The sequence below is a fragment of the Rhipicephalus sanguineus genome, chromosome 1 (assembly GCF_013339695.2).
Source record: "Rhipicephalus sanguineus isolate Rsan-2018 chromosome 1, BIME_Rsan_1.4, whole genome shotgun sequence".
Lineage (NCBI taxonomy): Eukaryota > Metazoa > Arthropoda > Arachnida > Ixodida > Ixodidae > Rhipicephalus > Rhipicephalus sanguineus.
In genome coordinates this window covers 157,180,512-157,202,164 of record NC_051176.1, presented here as the reverse complement: position 1 = coordinate 157,202,164, position 21,653 = coordinate 157,180,512, and the positions used below count along the sequence as shown (strand labels likewise).

The following is a 21,653-nucleotide window of genomic DNA, read 5'->3' as shown; positions in this document are numbered from 1 at the left end:
AGTCAGCGCCAATTATCGATATTCGAAGGTCGCAGGTTCGGTCCCTGCCGGCGGCAAGTTATCTTTCCGTCCACTTTACTTTCTTAACATTTATATCCTAATTACTACAAAATGACGTCCCCTATACTTTCCTTGGCATTATTGTTTGTTGGTTTCATTGAATATTGTATGTTCGTGAAATGATTTCTTTTTAATTTGCTGCAGGAGCTTTTTTTTACAGACCTCATAATAATAATTGTTGGGGTTTTACGTCCCAAAACCACGATATGATTGTGAGGGACGCCGTACAGGAGGGCACCGGAACATTTGACCATCTGGCGTTCTTTAACGTCCACATAAATATAGTCACACGGGCCTATAGCATTTCGCCTTTTCAACAGACCTCATGTATACGAGGAGTACGTACGTGTTAGTAAAATCACGCAGGAGGCGTTCGCTGCTCCTTTCCCAACGCGCAGTGTCAGCTCAAAACAGTTCCATGCAAATGGAATAGTACGTTTTAAGAGACAAAACCAAAGGAACGGAAGAGTGAACTAAGTCACGTATCGAACACATGTTTATAAGGAACACGAGTGTTCTCAAAAGATACGTGACAGCATATGTAGCCGAAGTCAAAACTCGTCGCGTGTGTATAGCCTCGCTGCTCGAGGCACGCGACGTCCAGAGCATATTGCGTATAGAGCCCTGTACCTGGCTGGCCTGTCTGTTTACCAGACGCGAGAGCTACTACCTACGATGAAGATCGATATCGATCCCTACACGTGCATGGAACAAACTAAAGTAGAGCTCTCTAGATGCACCGTTGTGTTTGCAAACATAAGACCGCCTAGACATCCCGTTTTCTCTTTTTTTTTTTTTTTTCATACTTCCAGGCGCGTGACGTCGTGTCACCCAACAGCAGCCTCTAACGCGAACCACTCTGCTTAAGTTGCAAAAAAACCAGAGAATCGCTTTCCACAGAGTGCGCATTTTTATACTCGGAGTGTCTCTAACATGGTTAGACTTTTTTTATACATAGAGAAGCTGAGAAGTAGGGCCCCATTTTATTGAGAACATCCGCTTATGTAGATTCTCCTCGTAAGGAACACACGCGCGGAGTCGTTTTCTTGTTTCGGCATTGCTAGACTGCGACTTTTCGCCTGTATCTTTCCTTTTTTACCTAACGCCTCGCTCTTCACATTTTTCTTTAGTACACCACCACGACTGAGTCTTGGGCGAGCGCTCGTTTGTCGCCGCATTCAGGAACATTTCGTGCTTGTTCAACGTAGTGAAGACATCAAACCCCACTTTTCATCAAATCCTTAATACATTCAAGCTGGCAGTAGGTTTTTGCTTCCTTATGTTACACGCATGCTTCCCGCGTCGATACTTATTTTCCCTCTGTTTCTCGGGTATTCGTCATCAAGTCCAGTGCCATCTGCTGTGACCCAAAAGCTTTGCGTTCGTTCACGTGAACTCACAGTCGACGCGCTCAGGAACTGCAGATTAACCGTTTCTATTTTCCTATCAGCATTTCTCCGAAATATGCGAATGGCGCCATATTAGCTTTGCAAAAGCAAATATAAGTGGAAGTGTCACGAATCGTGGTGGTGGTGGTGGTGAAACTTTATTGCCCAAAAAAGGGTCCTGAAGGGCACTGGGCTAGGCGCGAGGTTTAGAGGGCATCTACCACGTCGGGACAGAGAGCCTGAAGCTCTCCGCCGCCTCACGGGCCTCTTGGACAGCCCGAAGTTGGTCTTCTATAGTGAAGCACTTTTTAGTACTTTGTCCCACTTTTCCTTGTTCTTCGCATAAGTGTTACTCGACGCACAACCGCATAGCATATGGTTCAAGTCTACACGTTCACGACACTGTTCACATGCATGTTGTCCGTCGTGGACTGGGTCGATATGCTTTATGCGCCAGGGGTTGGGGTATGAGTTAGTCTGGAGCAAGCGTAACGTGACCGACTGGCTGCGCGTTAATTTCTTATCCGGGAGGGGAAACTCTCGCCGGCCTAGATAAAAGTGATTGGTCATCTCGTTATAAATGAATAGTTGATCCCTGTACTCAATATGCAGTGTAACGGGGGACTGTGGTGCATTTTGCAGCAGAAAAACGGTTGCGCTCCCCTTGCCGCTCTAGGCATATTAACGTAGTCTGGAAGTGCATTTGCATTTTGAGCACAAGATAATGGCAGCTGCGTGCAGCCCGCTAACATATACGAGCTGGTAGGAAATCCGGCCGGAGTCGGGCGTGATTCTAAAGGGTCGTCTGCCTGTGCCGTCGGAATGTCTCACAAAGGGTAGCTGGCCTACGCTACCGGAGCTTAACATGAAGTCAGCTAAGCGAACCTAAACCTTCATCCATGAATTTGGGTTATATATCGCTTGCTGGTGAGGATTTCTTGATCGGCAAGTTGAAAATAAAACATTAAAATATATGACATTATCACAGCAGATATTAAAGCATGCACCTTGATAGCATTAAGGACTATACTCATAATTTCTGAAATAAACGCTCTCTCGCACCTTACAAGATGTCGGGTATAGTATAAACTGTCGACCTTCGCCAGATCACAACACTAGTGAAACCAGCGATACCACGTACGTCCAAACCGGTGGTCCGAAACCTTCGCAGAACTCTCGCACGCTAGCATGCGCACCGCTCCTGAGCAACAAACGTACCAAGAAGAGGCGAGAGTGCAAGGATATTCAACAAGACTTTGCAACTTTGTCGAAGTCATGAGAGTCGTTTGGTCGCCATGGTCTCGTGCAAAGCGGCTTCAACCGAACTGTGCCTCTTACATCTGTTTTTGTGCTACGAATCTATAAAGAGGGTTTCTGTGAATGCTGGCGCTGAATATACTTGCTTGAGTAGAATGGCTCTTTACATTTTCCCACTGATGACGCACCCTTCCGCTGGAATGCCGTCTGACTGCCAGTGGCATCCAACCTCCGGCTCGAACGCCACGCGTAACACTGCCTATAGTTGAAGCTAGAGTTATTGTATATATGCACCCTACCGGAGCAGAGTTCCAGCGTACGACCGGCATCTTGCGCACCGACGCATCCACGTTAGGCAGGAAAGCCACTCCTTTCGAAACGTGGGAGACGACGCGGCTCAGCGGCCTCGTGTGCTTTCTCGCTCGTTCATTCCGCGTCGCTGGCGCAAAGACTTTCGCTTCAGAGAAAAAAGGAAAACTCGAACAAACAATCGATTCATATGAAACTGATGCCACAAATTGTTCGATGGCAGTCACTATAGGCAGCAATATTTTTGTTTGAGATACCAAATAAGAAAACTCCAACAGACACGATTTTGGACAAAATAAGCTCAACAAATCACTCGTTGCACAGCGTTTTTGACCCAGCGTTTTAATATATAAAGCAGGCAACTCGAGAAAACTGAGGGTGCCGATAAAAGAAGCGCTAGAACGATCATTTTGTATTTTATGAATAACGCAAGCTAATCAGAATTTTACGCAGATCTAGGTAGATGTGGCGAAAAATATACACTGGATAAGGCTTCAAACTTTTATACTGCAAAGTGGTCGGACTGGATTATACTGTTCTGCTAGATCTATGAGGAAAATATTCAAACGCGCAAATTTTTAACTTTTCTCCCGTCCGATTTTTCGTCACCGGCTAGCCAGCGGTTAAATAGCGGGCCAAAAGCCATACGTATCCTGAATGTTATCGCCTACTCAGTCGTAGAAGTATTGCTAATTAGATTTATAATTACTCTATATAATTAAACTTTGTACGTAGCGTCTATAGCAAGGGTCTCAAATTCATCTCAGCTAGCGGGCCGCAGCCACGAAATTTAGTTCCACAAGAGCCGGAACAATCAAGATGGTAAAAGCAGGAGGAGGGAGGGGGGGATATTGAACAAAATGCACCTAACGTTGCATATGGGTCATTTGTGAAGGGGGTTTGACGTCAGGTTTCGAAAAACATATCGATACTGATTTCCACAACGACTAAAATCTGGACGCTGATTCTGAAATATAGAGTTTTCGTTTCACGATGATGTTTCCACTCATAGTGACCGCATGGGCTGCCTCACGAAAAAAAATCACAGTTTCACTGCAAGGGCGAAACAATGAATGTGATAGCAACAAATTGTAACGTTATGCGAAGTAAGGCTGGCAGCTAACTCTTTTAGATCCGATATTGCGTAACTCTACAAAACGCTGGTGTAAGACAATACGGCCGCTCCAGGGAGAAATGCTCTTTTTGCAGTCTGTTCGCGTTTGGAGCGCCGCACCGCTGATGCCTGCCGAGATAGCGCGCGCACCAGCGATGGCGACCGCGCCCACAGAATCAAAGTTCACAGTTGCTGCTCGAGCGAGACACCCCCCAACTCCCCGCGTCCCTTCATGCTCGTTAAGGGGTATCCAGACGGGGGACAAATGCTCGGGGGATAAAGGCGGAGCCTAGTGACGTCAGCTCGCGAGGAGAAGTCTCCACAAATGTCCCCCACTCACACGGACGAGGCAAACGGAGGGGGAGACCAGTGTTACTAGACTACTCTGGTGGCTTGTACCACCCGTTTGACGAGCTGCTGACGACGATGCAGCTGCAGACACCCACTGCCGCTCTCTGCAGGAGCAAGTGCAACAATGTGGCCAAACAAGAGCCCGAAATTCTGCCATATCCCCTCCGCCGGGGGATCGTTTGTCCTTTCGGGGAAAAGGTCTCCGTCTCCTCCGCGGAGGCGCGGGGGGTCACACCCACTAGCTAATCCGTGACGTCGTGGTCACGTGATCCGCAATCCCCCCGTCTCCCCCGAGCATTTCTCCCCCGTCTGAATACCCCTTTAAAGACGGACGGGGCGTTTCCTCTCTGCCTGAGCATTCGACGGCCGGTCTAACACGCGGGCGGATGTTATCGCATGCGTCCTCCGAGCGACAGAGATGGGCCGTCTCGTTTGATCTCTGCTTCAGCCGCGTCCATCGCCCACGCTCGCACGCGTTTACCCGCGGGTAGAACATACGACGCGCGCGAGGATGTTATCTATTTGGATTTTATACGGAAGATGACGACGGACGCCGACGGCAAATACCCGTCGAGAGTGTCCATATAAGTGCTATCGCAATAAAATGCTTGAAAGCAGTTCCGTCTCTGTAGCTTACCCGAACAAAGCGCTATTAATTGCAATAGGCTAGAAAATAATGCGATAACTATTTACGAAAGTCACCAAACTTTAGTCCGTGGGCCGCGGGCCGCGTGTTTGAGACCCCAGGTGTATAGGGATGTGCATTCTGGAATCTACTGTTACGCTGAAACAAATAATGAGTCGTATTGAAGTGCCGACACGAGACGAGAGCCGCCCGTTTTCTTGTCGGTTCGTGCAGGGAGGAGCGCAGCACCCTGTCGTCGTCGCAACTTCGCAGCATTCAAAATAACAACCGATTTCAACTGAGAGCCATGTCGCACAGCAATTGCACAGCTGCATTCAAAATGATGTCCAGCAAAAATGGACAACACAACACTCCACCACAGCACTGGCAAAAACATTAAACACTCCCAGACCGCCGGACCGCCCGACTGCTCAGGACAGTGGTGGCGCGGCGGTATAAAGTAGGGATGGTCGAATAAAATTTTTAATCGATTAATCGTTAATTGTTAATCGATTTAGCCTTTAATCGATTAATTGCTTTCGGTGGAATGTTTTAATCGATTAATCGACGTTTTTATGGATGCTTTAAAACCGATATCTCTTCGTTTGAGAGGCATCATTGGTGTTTGATATGGACCCAAATCTTTTTATCAGACGCGCTGACGATCGAAAATTCCCACTTTCGAAAGTGTCGACGACGGGCTCCTTGTGTCCAGTGTGCGAAAATTCCCAATTTCAGACACTGGACACAAGGGGCCCGTCGTCGTTGGTTGATGTCGCGGATTCAAGCATCTCTAGTCATCATCCCTGGACTATTCGGCAGCAGGTGGTATTTTCTCGAAGCCTGCCTACTCGAGGTCATCGAAACCCGGAGGCGCGTTCGGGGACCACACTAGTTGGAAAGTCGCAGCTGAAACACGCAGTGTGGCGGAGGGTGAGGAAATCCCGATAAAGGTAAAAGAGAGACGAGGAGGAAGAGGAATTAAATAAGACGCTCGCTCTCGTAAGCACGGCATCTTTTCTCGGTTTGTCGGTTAGATATTGCGGAAGCCCTACATAATACTATAATTGCGTAGTGACGCGATCTTTTCCTTGAAGTCACCCATGCAGAGATTACACACAAACATACTGGCCTCAAACAGACCATCAGTACTGCGGGAAATAGAGTGACATGAGTTTCTGCCTCCCGGCTAGAATAAACAACAACTCCGCAGGTTTCACCTGATCGTTGCCTTAACGCGGCGCCACTCGCACCTTTTCAATCGTGCGTACAGCCTGAACTGTGAGCGCTATCTCGTGTATCAGATATTACAACATAAATTTCGCGACTGTCCTTCTTTCTTGTCACAGGAGAAGACGGGGACCTCTAGCTGAAAGCTGAATTTCTCCCTAAATATGCGACCATACAGTATTACTAAATGCTACAAGATCACTTCTTCAACAGTAATGCACTGGATGCTAGCCGTTCTGTAAACCGACGCGTAAAGTTGCGGATTACATGAAGGGTCTATAAGACCCTTTTCACAATTCGCGAGTGCGCATTCCTGCACTGCATTTTCTCTCAACTAATAGCAGCAACTTTCGTGCTTCAAGTGCTGGCTTCGAGAAGTGCTTGCCGCATTTATTACACCTTGCAGTCTTCGTTTTCTCATCTTCAGCGAACAACGACCACACTGCGCTCCTCGTCCGATTACCCGGCATTATGACTAGAGACCGGATTTTAGGCAAATGCCTATTTTGTTCCTAGCGCTCCTATCGCGCCATTTTGATATACGAGCATGAATTAGAGGTTAAGAAGGGCTTTTATAGCGTTTTTATAGTGCCTATAAATGCCTATTTGTGGCGTTCGTGCCTAAATGCTTAGAAATGCGTCTAAATGCATATTTCCGAAATTGGTGCTTATATGAACGCTATTTAGCCCCAAGTTTCGCTCCCGGGTGCTGGTTGAGACCGTTATTCATGTTACTGTGTAACACTGACTGTTGTGAACTATGGGGTTCAACCTAGCCCCCTAGTTCAACCAACTCCGGGAAGCAACCGCTAGAAAGCAGTGAAGTGGGACCGCCGCTGCGCTGACATGGCGCGAGCGGTTGGCGAATGCGAAATCGCGGAGAACCGTCAGCGGAAATTAGAGTTAAGACCAAGAAAAAAAAAACAAAGAAAAAATGTGATGTGCACGCACATTTTGTTGTGTTTTGTAATTTACTTTTTGAGGTGGTAACTGCAGTAGCATAGCCAGATTTTTTTTTTTTTTTTGGGGGGGGGGTTCGACCATATGTTATGTATGTTCGTGCATGCGTTTGTATACGTGCATGTATATACGCACACGCAAAACTGACGTGTTTTTTTTTTTGGGGGGGGGGGGGGGGGGGGGGAGGGGCTGAACCCATTGAACCCCCCGCCTGGCTACGCCAGTCGTTTACTGCCAGGGGAGAAATTGGCTCAACGCGCTTCGGCCCGGCCAATAGAAGGAATCCTCCTTTCTCGTCTTTTAGCGATCTGGCTGTCTGCTCCCGCTCTGGCCTTCTCAGTCATGCCGCAAAAATACCCACGAGTGTGTTGATTCGACAGCGGACACTTGACTCACCCTGCAGAACACGGGAGAGACCATGTTCTGCGAACCGTGCGGGACGAAGCACAATTGCACGGCTATGTTCAACTGTTGGCGCCTTAGTGCCATCTTAAGCAATAACATTTTTGTTTTCCTGTCGTAGGTAGAGGTCGCGCACGTCTTCGTTTGAAATTATTTGCATTTATGTGAACGTTTATTGTGCCTATGTTTACGATATTGGAAGCCTAAAACGTTGTTTTCCCTGCCTATTTTTGGCGCCTAAAATTAGCTTTTTTAATGCCTAAAAATCCGGCCTCTAATTATGACATCGCAAACGTAGCAGTGTAACCACCAATGTGTAATAATTACACAATATAACACGCAAGCAACGCAATCCCCGCGTATACTCAGGCGACGCTCAACCAGCTTAAGGGAGAGGAGGTGAAGGCAGTGTTCTCTGGTAGCAGCAGTAGACTGTCAGCCGGAGAGAAGCGCGCAAGTTCATTTCTGCCTCGATGGGGTGAAGCCGCCAGCTACCGGGGCTTGAAGCATTGGAGAGTGCTTGGAGTTGGACGCCGTACGCGACGGAGATCAGGGCGAGTTCATAACCGCCGCCAGCTCCGGGATCGTTCTGCTAGCGCAGAACTACGGCATCTGCATCTCAGGAGAGCGCGCCTCGCAGTCATGCGCTCCGGCCAAGGGGCGAGGTTGGGGCGAGAGTGGGGGGTGCCGTAATCGATTAATCGAATAGTTTTAATCGATTAATTCGATTAATCGAAAGGCGGAAATCGATTAAGATTAATCGATTAATTGCGGACCTTTAATCGATTAATCGTTCATCAATTTTACCATCCCTAGTATAAAGTAGCGGTGGCGGCCGTGGTGGGGCGGTGGGCGCCAGCACACGCGCTGCCAGGAAGTTGGCTTTTCCTCAAAAGAGTGCTTTTTGCGCACGTGAGCGCGAATGGCGAATGGGGCCGCGAGCGACGAGTTCTACCAAACGCGCAACTCTGTTCCCCTAGGGGAACATATACAGTAATTCTAGTTGCCCCGCCACGGTGGTCTAGTGGCTATGGCGGGCCCAAGACTGCTGACCCGAAGGTCGCGGGATCGAATCCCGGCCGTGGCGGCTGCATTTTCGATGGAGGCGAAAATGTTTGAGGCTCGTGTACTTGATTTAGGTGCACGTTAAAGAACCCCAGGTGGTCGAAATTTCCGGAGCCCTCCACTACGGCGTCTCTCAGAATCATATCGTGGTTTTGGGACGTTAAACCCCAGATATTATTATTATTATTACAGTAACTTTAGTTGAAGCGCTATGTAAGCGCCAGCCTAAATATGTATTCCGGTCGGCAGGCTTCGGTATATTGCGTTAAGTTTGGCCATGCTTGTTCCTCTGCTATAATCCGTCAGCGCCTGTTTTACGAGCGGTTCTTGTGTACCAACATGTAAATACGCAGAGTCGTATTTCACTGATATGGCCTTATTTTTAGATGCGAAAGCATCTTATGCTCGGGGCAGTGTCCGTTGTGCGGCGTCCGCACCCATACTGCGCATGCGCCAACTCTCACCCCGCTCCTTTCGTTTCTCCTCTCCCGTTACTCTCTCTCCGCCTCAGTTGTGCGCTCGTATATAATGCGGCGCGCGCTCGCTCCCGTTGCACTCTCCTTTGCAACGGCGCTATGGACGCTCGCGAAGCTGAACGTTAACGGCAACGCCGGCAAGCGAATCTCGAAGCTGCGAGGCTGCGAAAGCGCGCGTTTGCTGTGCTTCCGTCATTCTCTCTCTGTGCAACGGTGTGCGAAACGCCATGAACAACGTCAACGTCGGCGCTATAGTTGCAGCGGCAGCGCCACCGCCGCGGAGCAGAGAAAGGTTCGGGAAGCCGAACGTAAACGTCGGCAAGCGGTAATTCAAACGCCTCGACAACCACCGTCTCATAAGTCACATAAGAGAAACGGAAACTCGATGCGCACCCCCCGCGATGCTTTCGCATCCCATCCCACCATAGTGGCCCGTAGGGGGAGATGATGTGTAATTTTTTTAATGCACACTTGGGGCTGAGAACGCAACTTGGCGACCTAGCTCTTACAAGTTAACACGGCAGACGAAGTACGTATACTGGCACGAACTAATGCTTTCGGCGGAATTCCTGAAATGCGCATGACTGTAAATGGCAAGAAGCAAAGTTAACTTAAACATAACTTTAACCGTGCTTGTTTGAAGCATACGGTGACGGGTCACTCAGAATTCACCTTGCTCAAAATTCAAACAAGTGCAGCGCTATGGTGATGTTCTCAAGATGCGCAGAAGGCACACACACACACACACACACACACACACACACACACACACACACACACACACACACACACACACACACACACACACACACACGCACGCACGCACGCACGCACGCACACACACACACACACACGCACGCACGCACGCACGCACACACACACACACACACACACACACACACACTTTTCAGACATTTGCAAAATGTTCATGAGACAGTGAATGAGAGTGTGCTGAGGTGCATTTGTGTATTCCAGTAAGAACTTTCAGCTCTATCACGCAAAGTGCTGCCCATGTTTCCATCTTTTCAGTATCGTAATTTCATCGTTCATCATGCCACAAAAAGTACAAAACGCATTGCTCGCACGCGGAAAGATAATTTTAGCTCTAAAAATCAGTCTTCACTGAATCGATACCCCAAATGGAAAGGGGGGGGGGAGATGAGGCCGCTCCATCTCTGATATTTGTCCCTTGTCGGCTCCATGCTGTTTTATTCATGAGCCATGAGCAACAAACTGCGTCTTCATTCACATCCCAAATTCTCCGTGCTGCTCAGGATCAACCAAGTGCATCAGCAAAGCGGCGCATCTTATTTTGTTCTTGTTGTTATTAAATAAGTAAGATCCAAAAGCGGAAAAACGCATATATAAGTCATGCCGACGTATTTTCAATTTTTGTGACCGTAAGTGCAGACAGAATTGAATTTGTTTCAATTCAGACTAACACTCATTCCTTTCTTCTTTTTTTTTTTCATGTTTACCTACGGTGCCAAAGCTAAGCAATGTTCGTTATTTACTTTCGCTCACGTCTGCGTGTTCACTTATTCATTTCCTCGTTTGCTTCGCTATAGTAACGTGTTTGTTTCCGCGTGCGCTTACACGTTTACTTCTTGTCTTTTTTTCATTATTTGTTTATCTTTACAGCTTACATGTTTGTTAAGACGCCTACTTCTTGTGCATCTGAAGAAACAAAAATTATAAGCAATGCATTACTACCTGCGGGAAGATCGCTCTGCATCGCTGATTCAAGTGAATCTAACACCGTTAATAAATTTTTCAACGTTTTTCTTTGCTTATATTTTTTTCTGACACGGCAGAGTCAAAAAGGGCGTCGGCTTTTAGCAATGCATCTTAGATATAACCACAGTCCTCTTGAAGGACTATGATATAACTGAAAGAGAGCCTGCTTTCTCTGACGGGTGAGGCCACTATCGTATCCGACGCGCCGGCGCGGCTGGTAATATTTTGCGGCGCACAAGAAAAGAAAAACGTGTTGGGTGTTGCCGCGACGATGCATCGTGCTACGGTGGTGATTTCACCGGTGGAGCAAGCAGTCTTCCAGTTACACTTAAGGGGACTCATTTTTTGGCACAAAACTGAAGGCACTAGCCTTCTTGACGTACTGCATTTCGGGAACCGGAAATAATTTCCGTGACTATCACATTGCTTTGAGAGGGCGTTGGTTACAGTGCAGAGAGTGTTGTACATTTTGACGGATCGAAAATATATAAAAAGGCTGTTAAAGAAAGTGTGAAGCTGTTTTTTACCGTTCTTGGGCAAGTATTTCGTATTCGTGGTGATCATGCCGTTAGTGAGTGTAACTCATAGGAATAATGGAGCCAATATTTCTCTTACATTTAAGTAAGGTGATTGATTGCTACTTGGCAGAGACCATGTCCCTGGAAGAATGTGAATATAAGGAACACGCGATGGTACTGCGACCGGTGGCGGTGGTGGCGTCCACGCTCCACTGCGCATGCGACTACTCTCTCTCCCACTCTCCTCCTTTACGCAGGCGTTCGGTAGCCTTCTCTCATTTCCTCCCTCGCGCTGCAGCCGCGCCGCAGCCAAATACGTCCTGTAACCCACTCTCTCCTCTCCCTCCCCCATTTCATGTGTATATAAGCGCGTGCGCTCGGTCGGCTTCCGTCATGCTCGCTTCGCTCCCGTTCAGATGAGTTGTAACGTCAGAGTCGGCGCCACTCGTTCACTCGGCGCTAACGGAAAGCAACGCACAAACACAACGTAATGATAACACAAACACTAAATACAAACCTCACACACTAACGGAAACGCCGAGTGAACGTAACGGAAACTTGGTGTGCGCCCCTAATGCTGCTTTGCATCCCCTGATGGTTCCCTTGAGTGGGAGATGGTGTTTTTTTTTTTTTTTTTTGCTGAGGCATTTCACAAGTTTATTTAGTGTATAAGAGTGCTTTCAAAGGCCTCTTGAACTTTCAGTGTTCCATGCTTAGACTCGTCGCTTATCTGGCGAGCCATGACGAGTGCAGCTTTTTTTTTAAGTGCGTAGCCCTGTAGGGGCCCGATTTCAGTGGCGTTTTTTTTTTTTTTTTGCCATGGCATACAGAGCCCAAAATGGCGCTCGAGCACATCTGCCTGCCCGGGCCCCACTTCAGATCAAGATGGTGCACCACCCCCCCCCCCCCCCACCTCCCCCGAAATAAATTTCTGCTTACGCCTCTACCCGGCTGTCGTTCATCCGTAGATCTCATGTGGCGTGATCACGCTCAAAATCAAGCGGTCAATACAGGCCTAAAGCAAGGCTAGCAATGCTCAAAACTGGGTTAAAATAAACGAACAAGGTCTAAAATAATTTCTACTCCCACCGGGGAAACCCTGCCTACATGCTTACCTCAAACATTGACCTCATCAACGGTTTGGTAAACGGGGCAGAGGGAACTCTACGAAACGGGGATCGTTCGGTGCTCGTGCTACGCAATTCCTCAGGTTTCACAGTAGTGGAGCAGCATTTAGCGCAGGATTTAGAACTACAGCAATCGCTACACAAGAATGGCATTAGCGCTGGATTCTTTTTTTTTTTTCGAGAATTCTTGTTGGCTGAAGTTACCGGTCATAATTCAACTTTCAATGACAAAGGCTGCCAGAGGAATGAGATGAGGCACATGATAGGTTCGTAGCTACAAAACACAGCTGCGCGAAACCCGCGTCACCTGCAAAACAAAAATCACACGGTCTTTTATGCATTTACCTGACACGACGCGAAGGCGAAAGCCATGGTCTTCTTTTTCTTCTTCTCAGTCGATTGTATTGATTCCCCGTCCCCCCCCCCCCCCTGTACTGGGCCAGTCCGAAATAATAATAATAATCTCTGGGGTTTTGGAGGTGTTCAAACCTCCTCGAAAGTTTTCAATTTTGCAAGTGGACATATGCATGCACACGTACAAACGCACGCACAAACATACATAAAGTACACACGTATATATGTTCGAACCCTGAATGCCACGATACCATTACAAGGCGCGCCTTAGTGGAGGGCTCCGGATGTTTTAACTACCTGGGGTTCTTTAACGTGCACCTAAATCTAAGTACACGGGCCTCTGGCATTTCGCCTCCATTGAAATGCGATCGCCGCGGCCGGGATCGAGCCCGTGTCTTTCGGGTCAGCAGCCGGGCAACGCGGCGGCCAGTCGAGTCCGAAAGGAAGCAAGTTTCGCAGTCAATGTAAAAATGAAAATGAAGCAATGACGCGCTGTTGACAACGGCCTGTCTTTGGTCCCCGGTCTTCCGGAGGTAAGGGTGGGAAGCAAACCGTTCTTGAAATGCAATACCAGGGGTCTTCGGCGGTCATTATCGTCAAAATTTTGCATGGCTTTTGACGATAATGGCGGCCGAAGACCCTGCATATTAAATAATGACGCGTCAGGTCCGACTGTGTAAAGATATAGGGCTCACCTGAAGCCCCCCTAGATGATTAGGGGGAGCGCACCCCCCCCCCCCCGTCAGCTTTAGTGTTTTCGATATCCATTTATTACACCGACCAAATACTTGAACTGATCATCAGAAAGCAACAACGGCCAAGTGTAAAATTAGTCCGCTTTAGTCAGCTGCATTCATATATTCTACGTGAGAAAGAGAGAGACAGAGGAGGGGGAGGGGAGTTATAAGGAAAAGGCAGGGATGTCAACTAGGCTCAGTTTGGTTGGTTACCCACAACTGTGGAAGGGAAAAGGAGGAATGAGAGATCAGCAGATGCAGAAGAGGAAAAATTCAGTACTCTACCATTGAACTTCAGCGCCGGCCGTCCTCCCACCCACTTAAGTACGTGTGTACGTGTACTAGATGTAGCCCTGGCAGGGTTTCAAAGTGCAGCACATGGCCCTAGCGGTAAACGTGAAACATCCACTCACCTGCATGCGTAACATGGTATAGATGGACTTCGGAGGTATGCAGGCAAATGACCGATAACACCTCGTATTCTAACCCGTGTCCTCACGGTTTTCAGTGTCACAAAAACTCGTAATGCGATCAACGAGAGCAAGAAGAGGGAGCATGTTTTGTCATGTAGCTACAACAAAAGAAAGTCACAGTTTAGCCGCAACGAGAAGCAATGAATGCGATAGCAACAAATTAGAATATTATATGAAGGAAGGCTAGCAGCTCCCTCCTATAGAAAACGCGGCCGCTGCAGTGAACGAAGTGACCTTCGTGATTTCTATGGTGTAAACGCAAACTTTGCGATGAGAGCACAACACGTACAAAGGTACAACACGTACAAAGGTACAAAAAAATCCAATCTGCTGATCGCCTCTAAAGATATGGCATACGGCGCGAACGACCTCGGACGACCACACCCAGTTGGCCAAAGTACGCATTTACTGCCGGAGCCGCGCAGCTCCCCCTCTAGCTCCTATCTCTATGCGCCTTTCACGCGACGGAGACGCCCGGCTCGTTTCATCTCTGCTTGAGCGGTGTTAGTCGGCAGCAGGGTTGCCAATGGTGGCTACTTTTCGCCAAATTGGCGAATTTGAGAGGCCCGTGGCGACCTAAAATTATGAATGGCGACATGGCGAATTTTTGGCGATTTTCAGCTTAGATCTCCACTGAGTTATGCATCCTAAGCTCAGTGCCTTCCCAACGAATGAGCGGCACTATTCTCTGTATTTTTCTGGGTTTTGAGGTGCACATTACGCGCCGTTTTGTATGTCCGTCCTGTAACTCGTGTGTATCTCCTCAATTCATGTAGATGCTTCTACCTCAATTCATCTAGATTCATCTAGATGCTTCAGAGCTTCGCTAAAGTTTCGCTTCTGAAGGGGCTAGATGACGGGTTGGTCGTGTGTTCCGGCCACTTGTTCCGCCAAAGCTCCAACTATTCTGAATAGCTTCGCGACCTATTCACCGCTGTAGTATCTCCTAATCGAGCTCGTATAGCGAAGATGGGCGGATACGCGGGTGTTCGTGCAATAAAAAATTATTTATTCAGGCATTTTCTACTGTTCTCGGTGGACGTGTGCAATGAAAACAATTGCTATATAACATTTTACAATGTCTACCTGTTCAATTATAACGTACTGGATTGACGCGGGTAGATATAAGTGATTATATATGAAAGGGACAGTGGCGTCCCGTATCATATTAGTTCACACTGAAAGGCATAAGACTCACTAATGAACGATACCTGTAAGAATTTCTTACTACTTTCAATAAACCTGTTAATCCTTTTTTTCATATGAGGGGATGTAAATCTGTCTACAAACAACGCCTTCGCGGCTTTCGCCTAAGGTTTACCACACTTTTACCTTTGAAACGAGCAGACAGGGATGGAAGGATATCATGAGCGATTTATCCTTTCATACTTGCGCCTCCGCGCACACCTTGCGGCTAGTCAGAGAACCAGGTACACCAAGAACTCCCATGGTGAAGGGGCGATGCGCCTGGCATTGAGAAATGTCAATAGTATACTTTAAGGGCTTTGAATGGCACTGTATTCTACGGGGAATTCCACATCAGTGGAAATTCTTATTACTAGGGTATGCCGCACATATCTAGAATGGCGACTTTTTTGGCGAAATTCGTAAAAATATGGCGACTTTTGGCGACTTTCTGCTCGTCGTTTGGCGACATTTACTCGAAAGTCAGTGGCAACCCTGGTCGGCAGCGCTCGCGCGCTTTCACTCGCACTTAGAACAAACGACATGCCGGGTGATGTTATCTGTTTAAACTTTATACACATGACGGCGACGGCAGAAATGCGCCTGCAGTGTCCATAAAACTGTGATTTTTTTATTGCATTCGCAATAAAAAAGTCAGTTTCGCCGCAAGGGCGAAGCAATGAGTGCGATAGCAACAAATTGTAATGTTATACGAAGTAAGGCTAGCAGCTAACTCTTTTGGATCCGATCTCGCGTAACTGTACAATTTATGAGGGGGCTTTAACTGACTTAACCTCATAAAGGCCTATGTACAGCGGAACTGAGGGGAAGCCTCAGCGATGAAATGCAAAGTGATGCAAAGCTAGGCGAACATGGGCACGGTTTAGCACTGAAGGAACCCGCTCTCCGCTTGACCACCTGCATGTCTCTATCCTCCAGCTCGCCTCCGTTATAATGTGCAATACCCTCCCTCTTCCTTTCCCTCCTTCTAACCCTCACTTCCATTTCTCACCTCTTGCTATATTACACTATAAATGGCTATGCTGTGTTTTACCCTATATATATATATGTATATATATATATATGTCTATGCTATACTATACCATCTCTCCCTCCTCCTTTCCATCCTCCTCACCCTCACATCACTCCTCACATTCCCTGCCCTTTCCCACCTCCTTGCTATACTATACTAGACATGACTATTCCACACTTAGCCCTCTCCCCTCCTCATTTCTATCCTCCTTACCCTCACACCCCTCCTCACCCTCACTTCCATTTCTCAACCCTTCCTTCTCCATGCATATACTAGCCGCTCCACACGCCCGACTCCGCTTGACTACCTGCATGTCTGCAACCACCTACTCCCCTCCCTCCTCTACTCGCCTCGGTCATACTATGCTATACCCTCTCTCCTCCTTTTCATCCTCCTCACCCCCAATTCTGTTTTACGTCTCTTGCTATAGTATATATGCATGGTTATACTACGTTTTACCCTCTCCCCTCCTTCTTTCCATCTTCCTCACCCTCATATCGCTACTACTCACCCTCACTTCCCTTTACCACCCCTTGCTATACTATACTGTACATGGATATGATATGCTTTCACCCTCACCCCTCCTCCTCACTGTCACTTTCTTCTCTACATAATTATGCTATCCTTCACTATCTTCCCTGCTGCTCACCCGCCTTCGCTGGGCTGCGGACAATACTGGTGTAAGGGAATAAGGCCGCTCCAGGAAGAGAAGCGGTTTGCGTGCCGCCTGTTGTCTCAACGCGAAACGGTGAGAGCACAGCACGTAGAAGGGTATCCGAGCCGTTTGCTGATGTCTGGTGAGATAGCGCGCGCGACTTCGCCCTTATAATCAAAGTTCACAGTAGCTGCTCAATCGACGCAGCCCTCCCCCGCCATCCCCCGGCGCCCCTTCATGCTCCTTCGCCCGACGAAAGACGGGCGGGGCGTTTCCTCTCCGCTTGAGGAGCAGTCGACGGCAGGCCTCGCACGCGGGCTGATGTCGCATGCGCCCTCCGTGCGACGGAGATGGCCGTCACGTTTCATCCCTGCTTCAGCCGCGTTCGTCACCAGCGCTCGCGCGCCTATACTCGCGGGTAGAACATACGATGCGCGGGGCGATGTTATCGATTTGGACCTTATACGGAACATGACAGCGACGGCAAAAACCCGTCGAGAGTGTCCATAAATTTCTGTCGCAATAAAAAGTAAACGACTTTGATTCTCTTTATTGCTCCTTCCGTCGCACACGCAGATCACTGCTATGCGGCGAGCGTAGCGGCGTCAGCTAAATAGAGTAACAGCGCATATATGGCAGGAAAAAACGTTCTGTTTAAGCTCTACTATGTGTAAACTGGTCCACGTTACCACTTTTTAGCTGCTTCATATGTGAAGGCCAGGATTGTCGGTCGTCTACGTGAATTAACGTAGGCGGTTAATCGTTCCCCAGCGTTCGGGCCTCCTGCACTGCTCCGAAATTTAGTTTTGTGTGCATATCTTTTTTTCTGTTCAATATCTCTATACTCAAGTCCACCGCTTAACGCCAATGGACAGCAACATTTACCCATTTCAAATGTGTATATTACACAGCACTGGACTAGTACCCGTCTGCGAAAGGACGAAGGTCACATAATAACCATCTGAGAAAGGTTTAGTCACGCCTGCGAAAAACTAGCCAATGTGTAGACGCAACAGTATGTTCAGTGAGGAACTCTTTAAGTCTCATATCGGCAAAGTGTACAATCCTCCCAGGCACATCACTTTAACCAACCCTCTAGCTACATTGTGAAGCGTTGCCAACCCGGGACGTCCGGGACGGTTTTCTGGGTGTTGTACTTGCACAATGGCCACAAGTGAACTATGGCGTGCCGTCGGCAGTTGTCGCGTATACGCGCATCAGCTGCGCTTACGGCCGTGTTGCTTTTATTGGGTTCGGTATCGACCAACTTGCGACGCTGCGATCAATGTGCCCGGCGAGACAAGAATCACCCAGGGGTTATAACATCGCGCTAATGACAGTATATCCGCCTACCCTATAGCAACGCATTGGTAAACGACACGTAATGGCCTTCCCATCGATTTCTGTGAAAAGTAGAGAGCTTTTTTTTTTCTTAAACATACACATGGTGCTATACAAGCCCGATTTTTTTATGACAGATACGCACCGTGAGCCCAGTGTTTCTATCTGCAAAATGCTGTGCTGCTAATGGTAATAATAGCATTTTAGGTTCGCTGCTTCGCAATATAATATGTAAACGGCACATTTTAAAATCAAGGAAGTGCTGAAACAGGTAAATGAAAAAATACACTCAACACTGCGGCAGAAAACGCAGTGGACCTTTGTCGTGACAGGCTGCGCGATTTTTGAATGATCACATATCGTTTGTTAAAGAATGATCAAGCCCTTAAGATAGAGCACTGTGAATGTGACAGTTCTTAATTTGCTCACATAGTTCATACTGTAGTGTTGGCGGCTCGCAGCGTTCAAAAGCTAACTATTTGTACGCCTATAGCACTACAAGTGAGCGAGTCAGCCTGGAACCCTGCTAGTTAAATAGAAACAGTTCCATTTCGCAGCAAATTTAGAGAGTTGGCAAACAGCAGGATATGTGATCAAGATAAGTCCCCGCTGTCATTGAGGAAGGCCCGGTGCATAGGGTATAAGGTACAGGGGTGCACGCGACCTGAATATGGAATACCTGAAAGGAGCAAGAAATATTAAAACAATTCGGATCATTCAGAATAGTACTTCACAAGTGCTATGGATAGTTCACAGTACTTGACAGGTAAATAGATAGTATATTAGAAGACAAACACCGCGTATTCACCAACTCTTCTTAGGGGACTGAGGAGTGAGGTTCTTTTTCTTTTTTACCCCAAAACCCCACACTCCCCTCTACCCGCCCTCCCCACGACACTGCGCAGTGCTCTGTGATGGGTTGCATAAATTAGCAAGTTTCCTAACCTTGAAACCACTATTTCTGGGAGTGCGCAGCTCTTGCGAACGCTAGTTGGGGAAAAGGGGAAGTGTGTTCGCCTACTGGAAGCACGGTAAACCGATTTGAAAAATCCTTTTGTTAAAACGTCCTCCAGACGGCACCTTTACAACCTGCAGTGATTAAGGGAAATATAAGGGAAAGTCTTATGAGGGACACTTTAACAGGTGCATCACAACATTTTTTTTTCGACGTCCTGCGAGTGGCGCCGCCTACACAAGCAGGTTTTGTATAAAGTTAACCTATCTGAAAAAAACTCACTGTGATTGTGGCAGGACGGATGAGGATGTGGAACATAATTTAGCAAAACATAGCCCATCAAATATATGCCACGGTCCGCCGTCTGTCTCGTTGTTTTACCGTTGACAAACTTCATAAAAAAAATGTTTGGTGAAATATTGTACAAACTTGCTCATTCAGCATGATTACTCAAAGAGGATACTATTTGCACTGTCAACCAAAATTCATAATCGAATAATGAACTAAAATTCAGTGATAAACTTTTTAACTAATTATCTCAGTGCAGATATAGCAACGCAGAAATGAAGTCAGCGATTCCACACGGCACACCCACTCGAGACCAACTTTACAAACTAGCACCAATTTTCATAGAAGCGCTGACAAACATGCAGTTAAAATGCACTGCATTCCAATACCTTTCTTTAGAAAAAAATACTTCAAATTTCCACGATTCCGTTGTCTCTGAGCTCACTGCGATTGCGTTATTGTTCGTTTTGTTTTCCCAGTGAAGATGGCTCATACCCACTATATGAGATTCACCAAGTTAAAGATCGATTTCTCCAACAACTGTAATGAAAACATGTTGCATAATGTAGCCGCTGAGAATCGTGCATGCGACAAGAGCGAATCTCCAACTAAGTGTGTGACACTGTTCTTTTGAAAACCTTAATTGTTAGAAGCGATACCATGCATGACTCCACCTTTGTTCTCTGCCCACTGTCGCCACTGGCGAATCCTTTAAAAAGGGCACGTGCCATTTTTTGTGTCCATGCGTTCGGCACGTTCGGCTTCCAAAGGCACCGGCGTCAAACCAATGGGACGAACGGACGGGACGGACACAATGCAAACCCAATTTTGAGCATTTAACTACTGTCGCAGTAAAACGGTATGCTATGCGTTGGAGTTCAAAAGTTTCTGGGACACCAATTCATATCGTCGCAAACATCGCAAAGGAAGAGATATTAGATGACATGCATAGGCTCACTAACAAGCTAGTCTGTACACAGATGCAAGATAAACAAATTCTAAAATGACTGAAAAAAAAAATTAAAATGGGAAACAATGGTGAAAAATTCAGCCTTTCGAGCATGAAGTAAACATCGTTTAAAGCTTTCTAAGAAGAAAAATTTGTGAGATTTATTGAGAAAAGTAATTCTATACGGCGCTGGTTTTCTAGAACATATACTTTAATTGTATTTCATATTGGCATGAGGGAATAGGATAAAATGGCGCCCATAGGTGGCACCGACGACTCGTGGTCGCTAAGCAAGGAAAAACGCTGTCACAAATTATGTCACAGTGCATACAGATGCATGTGTGAAAACAATTACTTCGAATTATTCGACAATGCATAAAAATGGAGTTTCATAGACACATGCACACAATTTGATCGCACACACATATACAATAACAAAAGGCATAGCCACTTGACAACATGACAACAGTTAACTTGTATCACTCTTAGAAAACATCAAAATTTAATATAATATATTGGTACCTCATAAAAATTTTAAAGCAACAAGCTTCTTTCTCTGGAGCACCTCTGTGGGCCACAAATGAAGTATTTTTCCGGGTGACTGACCGTCTAAGACGAGTACTCCTTGCAATTTCGTGTCTTGAACACATAGCAAGAAGGTGGTTCTTCTGGGTGGCCATTAGAACATTGTGAAACAGAGATGCACATTTTATCATGAACAAAGACTATCTATCACGCAAATAATGCACCAAGGCGGCGCAAAATAACGTGCAAGCGGTGCAGCATTGCTTCACATTTCTTTATTGTCGCTCAGACTTGATAGAATTCATAATGCCACGCATGAGTCTATAAATAATAACTAAGAACTATTCGACAGCTTGTCGAACCGGGTATTTTTATTAAGCCGGCAGGACGTCTGTTCCAGGAGCAGTCGGACTTGACTACGTGAAAGTGGAAGGTTTAATGTTTCTTCGTTATTGTACGCCTGATAAGCAGTTGCGCCCACTGCCGTAAAAGGGAAACAAGCTTTCTTTCTGCGAAATCCGTATTTCCTTTGTAGCTTC

The 21,653-nt window shown here is 47.0% G+C and overlaps 1 long non-coding RNA gene across 1 annotated transcript in view; it reads right to left on the bottom strand.

Annotated features, from left to right (window-relative positions):
• LOC125759076 (uncharacterized) overlaps positions 1-21,653 on the bottom strand; it is a 365,173-nt gene that overhangs the window by 50,130 nt on the left and 293,390 nt on the right. The gene's annotated exons all lie outside the window — the stretch shown is intronic.